Below are 20,657 nucleotides of genomic sequence, written 5' to 3' on the forward strand. Positions count from 1 at the left end.
CCTCCACCTCAGTCTGATTGACAGCTTTATACAAAAACCTGAGAGAATCCCCATTAATACACTTCACCAGCGCAGGCCTGAACACAAGCGCGCAGACTTTGATTTGATCTGGCGCTACACTTGCTGCGTCTCTTGTTCAACACCCAAACTCTCCTTTTGAAAGACTATCTGGTTACTACTGCAGGAAAACAAGGCGTTTTATCCTCTATTGTCCATATGAAAGTCAGTTCCCTGAAAGTAAGTCCTCTCAGTTCCACCCTTTTATTTCTGTTTTTAACACCTTGCTTGAGACAAAGGGTGAGAGATGAAAAATGGCTGTACACGTTTGAATGGTTCAAGAGGAGGTCAGACAATAAGGCTTTGTGGCTTCAGCTAGCCTCCATGGTTCAATAAAACGCTTTGATATGAGGAATCAGTGTATTTCAAAGAGGGAAAGAAGAAGAAAGGGAAAGACATGAAAGAGTCACGTTTAATGTCTCCAATAGATTTGTTGTCTGATGTAGACCTGCACATTGTTATGTTGAAAGTAAAGCTTAGTTTTGGTCACAAAAGAATGATGGTGGCATAGTTACTAGGAAACATGCAGAGTTGTAATAGTTTATGAAAAGATTAAAAGTTTCAGAGTTGATCCATTACTTTTCCAATTTGTAATTAATGACTTTTAAAACATTTTGAATAAGTAGATGGATAACTGTGAGGACAGTTAGAAGAAGAAAAACAGTTTGAAAATGTAATCAATGAAATGCATAGAAGAATCAAATGTTAAAAACAGGCATGTCAGCTCTGGAACAACTTAAACCTAATTGATGTTAATTTAGGTGTTTTCTGCAAGCTGAAGGGAAAACAACATGTTTTATAGTGCCAACACCTTTATACATTCCACACCACCGCAATGACTGTCACCACTTTAAACCAGACTGAAATATTTATACAAGCATTGGATGGGTTGACATTCATGTTGGACCTATGATGAATCCTAATGACTCCCAATTGTTTATCTACCACCAGCAGCTTCATATTGTGGATTCAAGAGTTTCAACAACTTTTCATGTCGTTTGTACGATGAGTCCTTTCATTTAATTCACTCGTCAAGTCAAATGTTATATTAGTCCAATGCTAGTTACGCAAATGTATGACTTAATCCCTGCAAAACTATTGACACTGCCTTCCGGCTCAACTGTTTTTTGTCTTAAATTACACTTAGCAAATGTTAGCATGCTAATACAGTACACTAAGTACCAGTGAAAGTATACAAAATACCTGCTTAACAAGAACATGTTATATACTGTGCAACCTCACAGAGTGGCTTGCATGGCTAGTTTAACGGTATATTATCCCGTTGTGTGGGTGGGAGCTGCAGTTGATGAACAGAGACAAGTTCAAAAACGTATACTGTTGTCAGGTTCAATAGGTTGTAGCTAAAGATTGTTTTTAACACTGATCCATGTCTGTGTTAAACACCGTTTTAATGTTGAAAGGCCCAACGCAGTGCAGGCTGACAGTTTATAAAATAATGTCCCCAGTCTGTATGAAACATGCTGTGTCTGCATGGTTTCTAGTTCTTCTATGTTTCACTATGTTCATGCTGTCTCTTTGTTCAGTTCCTCTACTTTCAGCTTACTCAATGTTGAACTTTTAGATTATGTGCGTGTTGCTACTAAATTGAGAAAATATGATGGTTTTCAGTGGAGAAAACTTTGCTTGGGCTATTATATGATGCCTTTGGGTCAGTTTCCTGAAGGAAATCTCAAGACCAAGTCCTCAAGTCAAGCAAACACATTTCCACAATATCTGAAATGAGCTGAATAGACAGCAAGGGGGAAATATTGTGTTAATCTGAATCAAGAGCGGGCGGAGACTCCAGGAGTCTCTCTCCCAGCGACAGGAAACCTGAGCCGGGTCGGTACCGCGCAGGAATCTACCGCACTGGCATATGTTCGAGCCAAAACCTCATTCTGGAAGTTTGGAAAGCAAAGTGGAGTGACAGCATTTCCTGCATCCATTTAGATTCCCACAATATGGAAAACCTTTAGACCTCCCGATGAAGAAAAGTCATTGGTTCGGTTGTGAATATTTTTTCTGGTGGTATTTTGAGTAAATGCAAGTTATATAAAGGCATCTTCTAATCTGCAAACAATAATAAATTGGAAACAGAAGAGGAGTTCGTTTGAGTGTGTGGTCTCGGGCAGAATTGTTCTTTGTTATGGATTTGTAAAATGAATAAAAAATGTCTATGAAAACAGTCAAACATCCTCTGCGTCTGTGGAAATGTGCTCGAGCTATTGTCTTGGTGGTGTGGCTGAGTGCCAGCATAACCAGGAATTATATTTACACTGACCACTATTCAACCACCATATGTGCACTCTAAAAACAAATGCCTTGGCTCAACAAAGAAAATCAACGCAACAGTTTGCATCGATGTTTATTGAGTTAAGACAACTTCTAATGAAATTGTCTTAAAGCAGCAAAGTTATTTGAGTTAGGGGAGAAGGCTTTTCTTCTACAATCAGAGGTGTTTTTAATTACCACTTACTTAATAGTTTTGAAGTTGATTACTCAAAAGATTAAGTTGTTCCAACTAGTTTTACCACATGATTTAAAAGGAATTTTAAGTTGTACTTAATTACCCTCATTCGGGATACAAGTTTTTAATTTGATTACTCCAAAAATGAAGTTGCTCCAACTTGTTTTACCGTATGATTTAAAAGGAATTTTAAGTTGTATGTACTTAATTACCATCATTGTGAACACACGTTTTTAAGTTGAAAACCATTTATAAATTAAGTTGCTCCAAATATATTGTATTCAATAGTTGTTTTTCTTAGCTTTTTCATGTTTTTGCCTTTAAAGAAATAAATTAATTGATTCCACAACAAAAATATTAGGCAATTCACTTTTTATTTTGAATTGCTGTTGTTTATTTCAACACATGATGTTTCAATCAGGAGAGAATTCATTTAGTTTGAACATTTATTGACACATGCCATATGATAAGGTGCATGAACACCTGAAATCACAGCTGACTGCAGGAGAGAGGAGAACCATTTTATAGTTTGGCTGCAGCACAGTGATTGGCTGCTGGAGAATGAGGTGAAATGTAATAGGTTAAAGAGAACACCTGTGATGAGCTGATTATATGCAGCTGCGGAGTGAATGTATATACACCCAGTCTTCCTGAAAGAACTTGCGCTGAGCTTCATTTAAATCTTGAAAAAAAAGATAATAATAAACACAAATAATAAATAAACACATTAGCCATATTACCATGGGAAATGGGGACACAGCAAATACATGCTGCCATCACAACGAAGTTAGAGGCCTTTGAATATTTAAAACCAGTGCCAAATATGTCAAATCAAACAAACTCTCAATGGCACACATCCATTTTACAAAAGATGTAACAAAGATGTTTACACTGCCGACAGTCATTATTTCAAACAGTATGAACACATTTAACGCAGAATGCTTGCTCATTCATTTCAATCAATCAATCAATCAATCAATCAATCAATCAATCAATCAATCAATCAATCAATGTTTATTTATATAGCCCAATATCACAAATGTTACATTTGTCTCAGTGGTCTTCACGGTGTGTACAGAATATCAGTATGACAATACGACACCCTCTGTCCTTAGACCCTCACATCGTACAAGGAAAAACTTCCGGAGAAAACCCAAAGTTTAAAGGGAAAAATGGGAGAAACCTCAGGGAGAGCAACAGAAGAGGGATCCCTCTCCCAGAACAACACATCCTCACTCCCAGGTCGGCCTATGTTGACGTTATGTCAAGTCCCCTGCCGGCTTTTTCCAACGCAAGGGGGGGGGCCTTAGCGTCCATTTTCAGCTTTCCGGGATGTCCATGTGCTTCTATGGACGCTCATGGAAGCACGGCATTCGTTTGTGTCGACTGCCCTTAAAGGCAATGTGAGCGTCCATTCTCATTGGATAGCGGAGAATTGTACACCCGGAAGTAAATATTCCCCTTACTGATGATTCATTTTACAGTGATATCTGCACTACTCATCGACTAAAAAACACCAGATTATCCTTGTTAATTACACAACATTGATTGGTTTAAATTGTGTGCAATGCTTTTGTATTTTTCCCCTTCGATTCGGAGAAACAAATATTTTTTCGGAGTAAAGGATGGCAGAAGACAAAACACTACCCAGAATCCCCAGCTATCATTTCTCCCTGCAGAAAAAGAAAACATGGCCGAACTTCGTTTTATTCTGGGTGTAAAATGCCTATTTTAAAGTTAGTTTGGCCATTAAAATGCGTTTTGATGTCATTTGATGCGAGAAATATGAGTTGTTATTTCAGATTATGTGTGCAGTGGATGTACATGATCTTTAGTTTGCTAGTTATTACGAAGATTACTTCAGGAAATTGCGTCCAACGTTTTCATTGTTACCAAGGTGGTTGCTAGGGACGCTGCTATCGATATTATTTCTGTTATGTTGTGTAACTGTTTAATGGTGTTATCTGTATTGCTACCCCCTTCCCCGTCAATGTATAGTGTTGGTCCACAGCGCAAACATATTAGTTTAACAAAATCCGCATCTAAAGATACGTTATTTCCCCCTGTGCAATTCCAGTCTCACATCTCAGAGCACATCGTCATTAACAAATACCGGAAACAGACCGAAAACATTTAAAAAAAATAAAATAATACCTTATTCCGAGTGTGCTTGCTTTTCTCTTTGAAAGTCATCACATAACGGCATTGTAATACACGGTTCGGCTGCATTAAATATTACATATCTGCCGTAGTTCTGTATTTATAGCCCTGATGAGAAGACAAACATGAGGAACTGAAAACGTGACGTGGATCATAAATATATCAGCCATTAAACAACATCTTACATTTCTTTTCACACAATACGTCTCCTTGCCGTATCAACACTAATTCGGCTCACTTTTATATTTGATCCAATTGGTAGATAGGCTGTATTTACACCATAAAGGTGCACAGATGATATAAAGAGACACCTGGTGGTTAAAGCATGTTATTGAATTTCATTATTTTTATTATTAGATATTAATAGGATCCCTATAAAGTATATTCATTACTCGTTATTCTCTATTAATAGTTAATTAAAGACTGTATATAATGACTATTTTGCACATCCCGTTCAAGATTTCAAGATGTTCTAAGGTTTATTGACACATCATATAGGCCTACACAACTATGGTGTAGTTCTGCACTGAATGAAAAACTTGGGTTGCAGGTTCCTCAACAGTGCATTACAAGACATCTATCAATATGTGTGCATACCTCCAGCAATGTTAACTATGTTGAAGCACTTATTTTAACTGATATTATACATAATGTATTATACTCTTATGATGTATGCAGATATTTCATCTCCGGCCTTGTCAGGTATTGAACAATCAATAAATAAAGAACACAGAATTGTTAAATATAAAACACAGAATTTGTGTGATTATACTAAATGATTTTCAAATAAACACCACTGCATATTTAACTGTTACACATGCTGATGTAACGCAAATGTTCCAACTTGGGATCAATAAAGTATATCTTATCTTAAGCTGATCGATGGCTACTGCCATATTTGCAAAATGTGCCTCTGAACCTTGACAAGTGCATGTTTCAGGCTTATCAATTAATGTAATGTAATGTAATGTTATCAATTAACAACAGGAGGGGTCACAAACATAAGTCCAGCTGTTAAATAAAGCTCTTCTGACCTTAGCTGGCGTGTGGGTATATATATTAATACTGCCCATTATGGGCACCAGCAATTTTCACCCATTTATTAATTATATGTTTTAAATGTGAGTGTTTCCTGTCCCCTAAACCTCCAGGGATGTACACAGTTTAATACTGGCAACTTCTTATTATGGGAAATACGAAAACGTCTTTTAAAACTACAACTCCCAGTAGAGACGTGCCATAGAGAACATGTTGCGAAACAGAATAGCCAGCATGTGTAGTTCTGGGGACGGGGTGGGGGAGGGGGGGGACGCGGTGGACCCGTTCAAATCCAGTTTTGAACAGTCTGCCGTGGTTCCATCCCATTTCAAGTGCTGTTCGAGGCTCGGTAACCCTCGGAGCACACTCTCCAATCACAGAGCTTGAGGACTATCACGGGGTTTGTCAAACAGAGCACATGGTGTAGTCCAAACGATAGCTGGGGATTCTGGGTAGTGTAGTGTCTTCATTGCCTTTAAGGGCAGTTGACACAAACGAATGCCGTGCTTCCATGAGCGTCCATAGAAGCACATGGACATCCCGGAAAGCTGAAAATGGACGCTAAGGGCCCCCCCCTTGCGTTGAAAATGGACGCTAAGGCCCCCCCCCTTGCGTTGAAAATGGACGCTAAGGCCCCCCCCCTTGCGTTGGAAAAAGCCGGCAGGGGACTTGACATAACGTCAACATAGGCCGACCTGGGAGTGAGGATGTGTTGCCCAGGACGGACAGATGTGCAATAGATGCCGTGTGTAAATTGAAAAGATAATATATTTGCAACATAGGTAGTCCAAATGTTTGGAAATGCATGTGTGTATAATAGGAAGATGAATCCACAAGGATATCCATCCAGGACCTATGATCCAGGACCACAGCCACGACTCAAGATCCAGGGCTCGCGATCCAGGACACAGGACCGCAGGATCATCCATGACTCCGGATCCTGGCGTATATAGACACCAAAAAGAAAGACATTTGGGGAAGCTGGGTTAATCGGAACATGAGAGTACACAGGTACAGACAGAGAGAAGGAAGAAGTAAGATGTCCCCCGACAAACTAAGCCTATATCAGCAAAACTAGGGGCTGAATCTAATCAGCCCTAACTATAAGCTTTATCAAAAAGGAAGGTCTTAAGCGCACTCTTAAAAACGGATAGGGTGTCTGCCGCCCGAACACAAACTGGAAGCTGATTCTACAAATGTGGAGCATGATAAGAAAAGGCTCTGGCTCCCATTGTACTTTTAGAGACTCTAGGAACAACCAACAACCCTGCATTCTTGGAACGCAATGCCCTAGTAGGACAGTAGGGTATATAATTACTCCTGTTCTGGCTGCCTTACACTGGCTCCCTATAGAACACAGGATAGAATTTAAAATTCTTCTTCTCGCCTACAAAGCCCTTAATGGGCAGGCGCCATCTTACCTTAAAGAACTCATTATACCCTACTGTCCTACTAGGGCATTGCGTTCCAATAATGCAGGGTTGTTGGTTGTTCCTAGAGTCTCTAAAAGTACAATGGGAGCCAGAGCCTTTTCTTATCAAGCTCCACATTTGTGGAATCAGCTTCCAGTTTGTGTTCGGGCGGCAGACACCCTATCCGTTTTTAAGAGTGCGCTTAAGACCTTCCTTTTTGATAAAGCTTATAGTTAGGGCTGATTAGATTCAGCCCCTAGTTTTGCTGATATAGGCTTAGTTTGTCGGGGGACATCTTACTTCTTACTTCTCTCTGTCTATACCTGTGTACTCTCATGTTCCGATTAACCCAGCTTCCCCAAATGTCTTTCTTTTTGGTGTCTATATACACCGGGATCCGGAGTCATGGATGATCCTGCGGTCCTGTGTCCTGGATCGCGAGCCCTGGATCTTGAGTCGTGGCTGTGGTCCTGGATCATCGGTCCTGGATGGATATCCTCGTGGATTCATCTTCCTATTATACACACATGCATTTCCAAACATTTGGACTACCTATGTTGCAAATGTATTATCTTTTAAATTTACACACTGCATCTATTGCACGTCTGTCCGTCCTGGGAGAGGGATCCCTCCTCTGTTGCTCTCCCTGAGGTTCTCCCATTTTTCCCTTTAAACTGTGGGTTTTCTCCGGAAGTTTTTCCTTGTACGATGTGAGGGTCTAAGGACAGAGGGTGTCGTATTGTCATACTGATATTCTGTACACACTGTGAAGACCACTGAGACAAATGTAACATGTGTGATATTGGGCTATATAAATAAACATTGATTGATTGATTGATTTAAGGTAAGATGGCGCCTGCCCATTAAGGGCTTTGTAGGCGAGAAGAAGAATTTTAAATTCTATCCTGTGTTCTATAGGGAGCCAGTGTAAGGAAGCCAGAACAGGAGTAATGTGGTCCCTTTTCCTAACTCTGGTTAGTACACGAGCTGCAGCATTTTGAATCAGCTGAATGACTGACTTCTTGGTACACCCTGATAATAAGGAGTTACAATAATCCAGCCTTGAAGTAACAAATGCATGGACTAGTTTCTCTGCATCGTTTTGAGGCAAGATATGCCTGATTTTTGCAATGTTACGTAGATGGAAGTAGGCGGTCCTTGAAATTGATTTTATGTGGGCGTTAAAGGATAAATCCTGACCAAATATAACACCAAGATTCCTTACAGTCTCACTGGAGGCCAAATTAATGCCATCCATAGTTAGTATATCTTTAGATAATTTGTTTCGTAGATTCTTCGGGCCAAGTACAATAACTTCAGTTTTGGTCGTGTTTAACATCAAAAAGTTTAACCTCTTAAGCCCTGAGCCTGTTTTTCAGGTTTCAGGCTCTAAAATGCCACTAACACAACAAATACTATATCTTCACTTCTAAAAGGGGTACATTAAGAATATTTTCTCTCAAAGCAAGGTTACATCTGTGAGTTGGATATAGAAGTGTCAGAATCAATATAGATGTTTTTATTTTAAAGTAAATTCAGATGGAACACAGTAAAAACATGTAAATTCTAATGTCTGCCTAAAAAAACCCCATTACTTATAGTGAAAACCACCCTTGAATGATGGGCTAGTAGACTAAAAGCTTTAGGAATCCAAACTATAACATATAATAAGTACCCTGTATCAAGATTGATGCAAAACAAGTGAAATTTGACCTTTTTAGAGAGGTTTAGAAAAATAAAGTCCAAGCGGACTCACCTCTGGGTAATTTGGGAATCATCAGTTCCATTTGAACTTTTTCACTGTAAAAATCATTTTATTACTTTGAATTATCACTATAGGTATTCATTCCATCCAAATACAACTGTTGTGAAAAAATAAATAAAAAATAATAAATAAAATAAAATTAAAATTAAATAAAATAAATAAAAATTAAATAAAATAAAATTAAATAAATAAAAAATAAATAAAACATAGCTATAGATAACATAGCATAGATAACTCTGTTATCCTCTTACTGTTAGCCTCTGAATTAGCCCCGAGCGAAAAATGCTAACCTATTACTGCACCGAAAATCACTCCTAGCTCCCTTATTACGTATCCTAGCTGCACATCCAACACATTGTTTATGATCGTAAAGACACATAATCTAACGGTGCCCACCTCAACACTGAAAGATACAAACTCGCGACGTTATCAACAAAAACGTACATCAAAACAAGTGGCGCTAGCGCTAATGCGCTAGGCTAACATGGCTCACCTTCCTCTTTGTCTGGTCTAAACTGGTCTTCAATGGCATTAAAACGATAAAAACGATGATGTAGTTAATCCATAGGTTAATATTAGGGCTGTCAAGTTAACGCGTTAATAACGCAAAAAAAAATTAACGCCACTAATTATTTTAACGCGATTAACGCATGTGTATTTTTTTTCCTCGGCCGCCCTGTAGTTTCAGAGCGCATCGAGTTTAAAATACCATCTACAAGCTGATGCTGACAGCCCCGCTGATGCTGACAGCCCCGCTCCTGCCGCCCGCTTGTGGCAGACCACACTTCCACGCTCACCGGCAGGCACCGACTGGCTATTGGGAGGACCGGGAGGGTGTGTGTATGTGTGGCCCGAGCGAGCGAGAGAGAGACCTTACGTGCATTGTTGTTGTTAGCATCTGGTGCTAGCTAGCTGCGCTAACGGATATAAGGAGCTGTTTAAATGAAAACAGAGGAGCGCTCTATCCACACCACTGCGCCGAGCACTTGACTTTATGCAGGCAGCCAGACAGTGGGACATTGTACGAAAAGTCAGCACACTCAGCACGGATAGTGCGCAACAAGATTGCAGCGTCCAGGCAGCTCCCGTTCGAGCATATGCCTTGAGTTGCACATAGCTCCAACGATCCAACACACACACACACACACACACACACACACACACACACACACACACACACACACACACACACACACACACACACACACACACACACACACACACACACACACACACACACACACACACACACACACACACACACACACCATTTGTATTGTATTATTGTATGAGAAAGGTTCCAGGTTGAATTGAGGAGAATATTTGTAATGTTCAGAGGTTGTTGTGTTTAATATTCATGAGAATATTTGTCATTGTTCAAATGATAATAAACATTAGCATAAAGCATATTTGTCCACTCATATGTTGATAAGAGTATTAAAAACTTGAAGAATATTCCTCTAAGGTACATTTAGAACAGATACAAAATGTGCTATTAATTTGCGATTCATCGCGATTAACTATGGACAATCATGCGATTAATCGCGATTAAATATTTTAATCGACTGACAGCCCTAGTTAATATCCAATGTGGCTGTATCCCCTTTGAAATGTTCTGATAATCGATAAGCAATAAAACTGCAATTCCGTTATCTGCTGTCCGCTCTGTGCTCCATGCGCTCTGGGTCCTGCAATTCCTGCTTCCTTACGTAGTAAACAATAAGTAAAGTCTGCTGTGTAATGTACTTAAACTGGCTGGCATTCTTTATACTTTACGCAGGACCATATCTCTGGAACCCATTGGTCGATTTGGGTGATTTACACCTTTTTCTTAACCATTACATCCAATAGAATCGATGGGCAGTTCCCAAATCCACGTAAACATTACCATTGCGGACGTAATAGAGAAGCAAACGAAACATATCTGAAAGTACAAGCCTGGACTGCAAAACTTTATACCCAGTATATTGCCATAAATATGATGATGGATTATCAGTAAACATTTCTACGTGACACAAAGACATTGGATTAACCTTGAGTGGCGTTTTTATTCCGTTGAACACAACTTTTGATCACAAATCAAAAAAGGTAAGACGTAATTATTGTAATATTTTTGAAACCGGATGTTGTTTACTTTCTCTTTTCTGGCTGATAGCTCCAGGAATTCAAGGTCGTACAGTGATGACATTACATGTGTGGAATCTGTGGAGTCTCAGCTTTAAATCGTATATCTTGTTTGTGCAGTTAAGATAGTAATAAGGGCATTTCTACCGTGAGTTCTGTGTAAAAAAGCATTAGCATTAGTTAGCATTTTTTCACTCCATGCTAATTCAAAGGCTTGGTATTACTCTTGTGTTTTTTTTAGCTAACAATTGTTCTTATTGTAGGTTAGCGGAGTTTCTTACCTTTAAAAGGGTATGAAATGTGAAGAAGCCCTGAGACATAGTCTCGTAAAAAAACGGTGGGAGGGGTCCACTGGGGGGACCTTCGGGCTTAAGAAAGGTCATCCACATTTTTAAGTCCTTAAGGCAGTCTTGAATTTTATTTAGATGATTAATTTCATCAGGCTTGATTGATAAATATAGTTGAGTATCATCCGCATAACAATGAAAGTTTACAGAATGATTCCTTATAATATTGCCTAACGGAAGCATATATAATGTGAACAAAATAGGTCCGAGCACTGAACCCTGTGGCACTCCATGGCTAACTTTGGTTTGCGTGGAAGATTCATCGTTAACACGTACAAACTGAGAGCGTTCAGATAGATAGGACCTAAACCAGCCTAAAGCAGTTCCCTGTATGCCAACTAAGTGCTCTAGTCTTTGCAATAGGATATCATGGTCGATAGTATCAAATGCAGCACTGAGATCGAGCAAAACAAGAATAGAGACAAGTTCCTTGTCTGAGGCTATTAGAATGTTAGTAGTAGTCAGAATTTGTGACTTTAACCAGAGATGTCTCTGTGCTATGATGTGTTTTAAAGCCAGACTGGAAATCTTCAGATAAATCATTGTTTTTTAAGTAATCACACAACTGTTTTGTGACCGCTTTCTCAAGAATTTTTGAGAGGAACGGAAGATTAGAAATAGGTCTATAGTTGGCTAAAACCTCTGGATCGAGGTTGTGCTTTTTAAGAAGCGGTTTTATCACTGCTACTTTGAATGATTGTGGAACATTGCCTGATAATAAAGACATATTCATAATATTTAATAAAGAAGTGCTAATTAATGGGAAATCTTCCTTCAACAGCTTAGTTGGAATTGGGTCTAACATGCACGTTGATGGTTTAGAAGAGAGAATCATTGAATTGAATTATTCAAGGTTAATGGCTGAAAAGCATTCTTGTTTACTATCTAGTGTAATATTAGAACTTACGTTTCCGGGAGCTGTTGATAACACTATACTGGTCAAAGGCAAGAGGTCATTAATTTTGTTTCTAAGAGTAACAATTGTATCGTTAAAAAAGCACATAAAATCATTACTACTGAGTGCCATGGGAATAGAAGGCTCAATCGAGCTGTGGCTCTCTGTCAGCCTGGCTACAGTGCTGAAAAGAAATCTTGCATTATTCGTATTCTCATCTATTAATGCAGAGTAGTAGGCTGCTCTCGCTTGATGCAGTGATTTCTTATATTCATTGAGAGTAATATGCCAAATTAAACGAGATTCTTCAAGTTTAGTGGAACTCCATATCCTTTCAAGTTGTCTCGACCTTTGCTTTATTTTGCGGGTTTCGGCATTATGCCATGGAGCTAATCTATGTTGTTTTATTTTCTTCTTTTTCAAAGGAGCAACAGAGTCTAATTTTATTTGCAGAGCATCTATAGCACTATCAACAACATGATCAATTTGGGGTGGTGTACATTTTGTATAAGTTTCCTCCCTTACATGCAGACATGCTATCGAGTTAAGTATGGGTGGAATCTCTTCCTTAAATTTGGCTATAGCACTAACAGATAGGTTTCTGCTGCAAGAGCTTTTGACTAATGCTTTGTAGTCTCGTAATAGTACTTCAAAAGTTACTAAGAAATGGTCGGATAAAGCAGGATTATGTGGTTCGACTAATAGTTGCTCAATTTCAATACCATAAGTCAGAACAAGGTCGAGAGTGTGATTATAGCAGTGGGTTGGTTTATTTACACTCTGACAGAAACCAACAGAATCTAATATAGAGTTAAATGCAACAGTAAGGCCATTTATATTAAAGTCACCTACGATAATTACTTTATCTGTTTTAAGTACCAAAGTTGATAAAAACTCAGAGAATTCTGATAAGAATTCTGAATAAGGACCTGGTGCACGATACACTGTAACAAATAAGATTGGCTGCAAAGTTTTCCAGGTCGAATGCGTAAGACTAAAAACGAGTCCCTCGACCACGATGGTTGCCATCGTATGGTCAGATCCTGGGGTGGACCGGTCACTGATGAAGGCGATATTCATGTCCTTTTGAAGCACATTAAATAATAGGTTAGCGCATAAGAGATAATGAATTAGGTAATTGCATACTTTTTAAACTGTCACTCTTAGCTAATTCAGAGCCATTATTACCAGCTGCTAAAGCAACGCTGGTATTGTTTTCACCTATTGAGTCTGCATGTGTGTGTCGTCATCCAATGTGGTTCTGAAGACACACAGAGGTGCTTTTGAGTACTTTGCCTAGTGTTTAAATGCATGTGGACAGATTTTGTCAATCACAATCGTGCAAGTTTTAGTGTACCTTCTCATCTTTTTTGCAGGTTCCATACAATATTTGAACTGGTTAAGTGAAGAGCAGAAGCCACTTTTCAAATGTTACACAATCCTTTTCCCATGCCATTGCTGTCAACACCTATTATATATATTTGTCAACACGTTGCTAAGATATTATTGATTGGGTTGTGGCCAAAAGTGAAATATGCTTCAAAATGTAACTGACAGAGAGCAGTGCTTTTGTCAGAGAGCACTGTGCCCATGGATTTTATTTTATTTCAAGATTTTTAATTACGCCGCTAAACTCCTTGAAAAGGGCCTCTTCCTTTTCTCCAAGGTACACGACAAGGCAGTGGATGGCTATAGTTCTCTGCGTACTTCAATTGTATTGTGCTATTTTTGAAAATGGAAAAAAAGAGAAATTACCTAAATGAATATATTCTGAATGGGTGACTGCCAACAACTTGCATTTCAATGACAACTCTAAATAACGATCCTACCTCAAGAAGCATGTCCTTGATCTGCTTCACCGAGATTCATTTTTTAATAAAAAGCGATATCCCAATAGTAACCAAAGTATTTTTACTCTCACAGTAGCCTCTACTACTTTGTATCCTCTCACAGAACTATTCACAGTTCAAAGGCTGCTAAGTTTGCCTATACAGTGCAACTACAAGGCTATCTACTGTATTTGAATGACAAAAGATGACACTCACCTTAAAATGTCCTTTGTATATTTATATTTGTCTTAACTGTGGGAACTTGTCCAGGCATGTTAAGTGGGAGTGGACTTTAAATCCTTAACTCAAGGTGTAGAAAAATTAAGTTATCAAGCCAATTGCATTACTTACTACAACTTGAATTTAGTTTTAAGTCAATTAACACAGAAATCAGAGTTCAAATTACACACAATATTAAGTTGATGTAATTGCCAACATTATTACGTCAACACAACTTATAAATTAATGTTTGCAACTTAAAATGTTTATCTAAATCAATTAACTCTTTATCTTGCAACCATGCATTTAATTAAGTGGAGGTGAAAGGTCGCCTGAATTCGTTTTTATAGTGTGTAATACACATTTTCACTGTTTTTAAAACTCAAACTGCATTCATTTCCCAAGTATGTTGGGAACACAAAAGTGTCTTGTCACTCCAAAACCCAGAGAGAAAAACGTTTCTGTTAGTTATATAACGTCCGAATCACTCCTGAAGCATGTTTACTGAATATAAGACACACCATTCAGCATGAATGAAGATTAAACACATATAAAACTAATCAGAGAAGAGGTGTACACTTAGAAATACATGCACATAAAAGCTGAAAATGGCTTTCTTAAAAGATCTCATCTTCCCAGAGAGAAATAGTAAAGTTTCAAGTAAAGTAAAACAATCAAAAATTGGCTTCAGTATCAAAATGTTTTTTTGCTAGATCCTTCCACCAATTAGAGCGTCAAGGTGATCCCAGTTTTGTTCCTGTTCATCAAGAGAAAAACTTTAAGTCATGTATTGTCACATTTTTGGGTACCACTTTACAATAAGACTACCCTTATAAAGGATTCATAAAGGGTTTATAATTCGGTTATTAATTGGGATGATTCTCCCCAGACCCGGCGCCAGAACAAATCTACAGAGAGGGCATATGATTTTCATGGGAGGGCACACAAAACCGCCATGTGCCTCGGCCAGTGGCGGCGCCAGAGATTTTCTTTTGGGGTGCTGTGGGGTAGCTTGACGTTTCATAGAGGGTGCTCAAACATGTAGGGTTTCCCATTAATGTACCGGGCGCCACAGTTGAATGTTCTACTGCAACACTCTCCACACGCACATACACAGTACACCCGTGATTGTTACAATGAAGGCTCAATCAGCTCACGGCATATAGGTGTAAGCAGAGGTAAAGTGCTATATATTTGTGGGGGGCGGACAAGATTTTTCTTTTAATATTGAAGTTAAAAGCATCAATCTGGTGCACTTTGAGAGCAACATGAAGAGATCTATGGATACATCTCTCAACACCCAGATGAAACACAACTGGAAACAGATTTACTTTTTCTTTATGGATATTTTACAAATCACTCCCCTTTTAAACTGTATTCTTGTTTTACTGTCATATAGTAATTCATACCTGTTTTTCATGTATTACTCATCTTACATCACATACATCGTAGCATTAAAGTTCACAGTTTATTTATAATTTAAAAATATATATATATTTCTAAAAGTTTTATAAATAGGCCTAATATAAAACGTGTTTATTGGGGGAGGCAGGAATGTCAAATGGGAGGGCCTGGCCCTCCCACGGTGCCGGGTCTGATTGTTTGTAGCCTTTATTTAACCAGGTGAAAGCCCCTTGAGATCAAAAGATCTCTTTTTCAAGGGTGACCTGAAAAAGAGACCTGATTCTCCCCCCATCCATCTTGATGTTTCTTGGCATCTCTTTATGACCATTTATTTATGAGTTACTAACATTTCTAACTGCCAACAGGGAGCCTTGTAAAGTGTAAAACGAATCACCATTTATTAATGAGTTACTACCAATTATAATTTGTTTAATTTATATTAAGACTGAAAGTTATGCATAAATTAGGGCACATTGAGTGACAGGTCATTCCAGTGACTGCTGTTGTTAGCTTCCTGTGTCTCTGCTAGCAGCTCCGTGATGCTACAGGGGTTCAGCCTGCTCAGCTCATCCGGGGAACATAAATTGAACTCTGCCGTGTTTGTTGTGCTGGTGCCTTGTGGACTATTCTTCATGCTTATATCGGACTATTGTGACTCGCCCCGCTGTTAAAACAGACGGTGCATGAAACTATTCGTAAACCCTTTCTTATTGTAAAGTGGTACCCATTTTTGATGGTCAAAACTCTAAACAAGAAGTCACGTTGGAGGACATTATTTTGTTGTCAGATTTATCTTCACTGGTGCAGAAATGATCTTGGAGTGACTAAACATTTCTCTGTTCATCATGAGGTTGTCTTTATCAAAATTATGAGAGCTGCGAGATTAAGTTGTAAACTCAAATGTATAGATTTTATAAACTGTTAGATAATTATGTTGGGTATTTGAGCATATAAACCAGCTTGGCCTATTTTTCCATCTGGGTTTTCCTTGGTTCTAGTTTTATAGTCTTTGTTTAAATCTTTTTATTTGTGCTTAAATATTGATATAGATATAGGAGAAAGCAGAATAACCAAATGCTTAGTTACATGCCACTCTTTAAACTACAGAAGTATATGATATTTTGCAATATAACTAATGTTTGAATTTGAATAGTTTCTAACATATTCAGGACATTTTATTCTATCATGCTTGCTTATATAGTTCGCTTGTATTTGCCGTTGTGAGAGTGACTGCAACATATTAAACAACATCTTGACTGAGCACATTTAACTGTCGGTCACATACAACATTTTTATATTTAACTTGTAAGTAGCAATGTGTGACTAATGACTTCACATATGGACATTTGGTGACATGACATAATAATAAGTATTAGTTCATAAAAACATTTCACAAACAGGACGTCCGTCACTTTCCATGACCTTTTCAAGTCTGCCTCTGGGGTCAGAACTATTTTGAGGAAGGCGTCAGGTGAGCTGGGAGAAAGACCTCTTTGGGTGATCTAAGGGGGTTAAACGGCAGTGGAAGAGTCTCTTGGCTGCTGTTCAAGAGGCGAGCAGCTTCAGGCAGTGCTGGTTGCGGCTCACAGCAGCTGAAAGAGAAGGCTGTCTCCAACGCCTCCCCCCCCTCCTGTGTCTCTGTCGCCATATAATTACACTATGGCTGACAGACATGGTGCTTAAAGTAACAAAACAAAGACGGACTGGAAAATAAACAGCACCTCAGTCATTCATTGAAAGGGCGAGCCCGAGATGTGTACATTGCAGAGTTTTATACTAATAGTTTAGCAGAGAGGGGAAATAGTTTACAGTGAAAGCAAAGCTACGTCCATTGTAAGCATAAAGTTGACAGTCAGTCATCTTAAGACTCATTTCCATTAAATAATAGTTATGAGGTAACAAGAACCCTTAACCACAACTGTATTACTTTATTTCCAGTGACACAAGTGAGTCATGCCTCTTCAGTGTGTAATTAGTTTACAGAAATAAGACTGACAAACAATTTTTTCACACAGATATAATTTACATTCAAATTGAGTTAAAAAATGACATATTAGGAAATATTATTGGAGAATGGAAAGCTCCAGACAGTATGATGTACTGGGACCAGAGATGTTTGCTCAAAAACTCCCCCAGAAAAGGTGTGTCCAGTTTCAGAGTCTCCTGGTGTGATGACATGGAAGGTATTGAAAATAAATCATGATGTTTAATAAAAAAGAATATAACAATATTTGTAGACTAAAAAGAAGCCCTAAAAGCCAATATAAGAGATGTATCTTACTCACACACTGTAGTGAAATATGGTGATTGGAACTCAATGGGTGACATACTGTACAATTGAAGCTATTGAAAAGAAATATCACTTTTCAATAAAAACTGCAGAAATCTCTTTAAAAATATTCTTACAAAATAGAAAAAGCACTAAGATGATGTATAAAGAGGTGTGCCTTACCTTTTAAGTGTACTTCTACAATGCTGAATTGATTGGATCACTATTTCTATGTTTTTTGAATTCCTTAGGACCTGTCTAACAACATTTTTCCTCTGGTGTTTATACATGAATAAACACTGATGTTCAATCATCAACGAGGCAGAGAGAGATGTCTGAGCTGTCTGCGGTTTCACACAGAGGGCTCGCTGACAGCGGAGGTATCGATCCTCATGCACTCTGAGCAGCAAAATGACAAAACACCGTCAAGATGATGATGAGGAGATGAGGGAGGAGAGTGTGGATTTTGAGGTTTGAGTGTTCTTTCTCTGGTGATCACTTGAACTGGTTCAGATTTCTGCAGTCATGGGATTCTTCATTGCTGGATAATCATCTAAAATGGATTAATTGTGAATTCATTTATTTCGTAAGTTATTCAATTCGGTTTTTTATTATAACTTGATTATAAATGTATCATCTTTTTCGTTCATATTTTTGTTGTTTGCTGCTGTGATTATAACTGAGGCAATTGGTTTTCTAAATTCAGGTTGATAAAAAAAAACAAATACAGGTTACTTGCCATCGTGTTGTAATAAATTATCACAATTAAGTATATTCTAACATATCTTAAATATACTTTACAAGGATGCAGATACAAAGTATAATTGCAAAGTACCATTTTTTTTTTTAAAGGACATCTTAACACCCCTTTGCTGACCTCAACACCATGACATCATTTAGGTAACTTTCGGCAGTTTAAAGGGTGCCAACATTCTCTAAACTGTGCATTTGAAAATAATAGAAAACTAAAATATAAAGCATTCATGATTTGCAGTTAAGTAATAATGCCTGTAAACACCTTTGTAAGTTCCTTTAAGCAATCCCTCATCTTGCTTATAGCATAAACTGAAAATGTCTGCCATTAATTATCCATCCCTGATGTATTCATTAACATAATTATAACATCATAATCTAGAGAGGGATAATTATACAGCTGGAGGGGTGGAGCTCGAAAGCCAGCGGCAGTATTAGCCCGTTTTCCTTCAGTTCACAGTGAGGTCAGCACACACCGCAGCCCTGAAGACGAGGGCCAGAAACCTTCCTCTGCCGCTCGCTGCCTGGATCTGTTTCATCGTCTCCATGACTCTGAATCCTGACAAAGGAAAACAATTAAGACGGGGCAGGGGTGTTTTCAGATTGGAAAACCAAAAGAGAGAAGGAAGAGAAACATGGTAAGGTTTTTAGACTGCTTCTGCCAGCAGCAACTCTCCCACCCCGATCCCTCCTCTGAATCCTTCAATTGTACCCTAACCACAAATCCCACACAAAGCAGAACAGAGCCTAGACTGAAATATACATTGGAATTTTTGGGTTGTGTGTGTGTGTGGGAATGAGCTTTTATGAAGTTATTATCCATTTCTGGCTGCTATTAAATAAAAATTTAAAAACTAAGATATACACATGGTTTTACATCAATTTTAGCTCAGACTCCAAGCGTTTTAGAAGCCAGTTGAACTCCTGTGTTGAGCAAAGCACCACACCTCCAACTGCGCACAGTGCTGACTATTTGGCAGCCCGCTACCTTATTTCAGGCTCATGGGTGTGTAATGAGTGACAACAGTAAAACACGGAATTCCCCAATGAGGACTTAGTAGTATCGTTTTTCTTCTTTTTCCTCATGCTGTAATACTGGGGAGATTTTTGAATGTTTTTCTTCAGGAGTGCTGCAACTTTGTAATCAACCCTTCTCTAGTTTTACAGCTAAAGTTAATTACAGGTTTCAGAAAGCAGCCTGCAGAGGTTCAGGGTCAAAACAAAAATGCCTGACTGCCTGAGCTGCTGCTGTTGATTCGTAAACACACGTCAGAAAGATTATGGCCTTCTTACTGCTTAGATTGTTTCTAATATAAGTTTCCATAAATAATTATGTTTTTGAAATCTAACAGGATACCATTATGCAGTAACACAGAACGTCAGTTTGAGTGCCCTGCTGTGGTTTGTTGAGTAATTTCTCAGTTATGCACTTTGTTTTCGCACCACTGGCACTCTGACGCCTTTCACTGTTTCCAATGCCACTCGTCCCCTTTTAATGCCAAGCAGATAGTTAAAACGTAATAGGTTTACATAGTTTGACACTGACACCCACAATGAAACATTTGAGCATGAAAGTTCATCTCTGGGAACAGTGTAATCAAAATTAATTTAAGCTCAAAGGTCTACTTGATTTCCTGATACTTTAATTGCATCACACAGTCTTTCTCAGTGACCAGAGATGAATCAAGTGTTGTCATGTGACCTAGAGCTAGGTTTCACTGAAACACCAGCAGGACAAGGCTGTGTTGAGCTTTAATTATACCCAGCATAGTTACTGTGTTTACATTCTATTATTTACTTTATGATATCAGTGATGTTGAGGTGTGCTTTATGCAAATGTAAGCCCTGGAAGATACTGCAGATAGAGACAATTTTGCCTAGTCTCATTACTGAAAATGACACACAATCGCTGTGTTTA

This window comes from Pseudochaenichthys georgianus, chromosome 3 (genome assembly GCF_902827115.2).
Source record: "Pseudochaenichthys georgianus chromosome 3, fPseGeo1.2, whole genome shotgun sequence".
NCBI lineage: Eukaryota > Metazoa > Chordata > Actinopteri > Perciformes > Channichthyidae > Pseudochaenichthys > Pseudochaenichthys georgianus.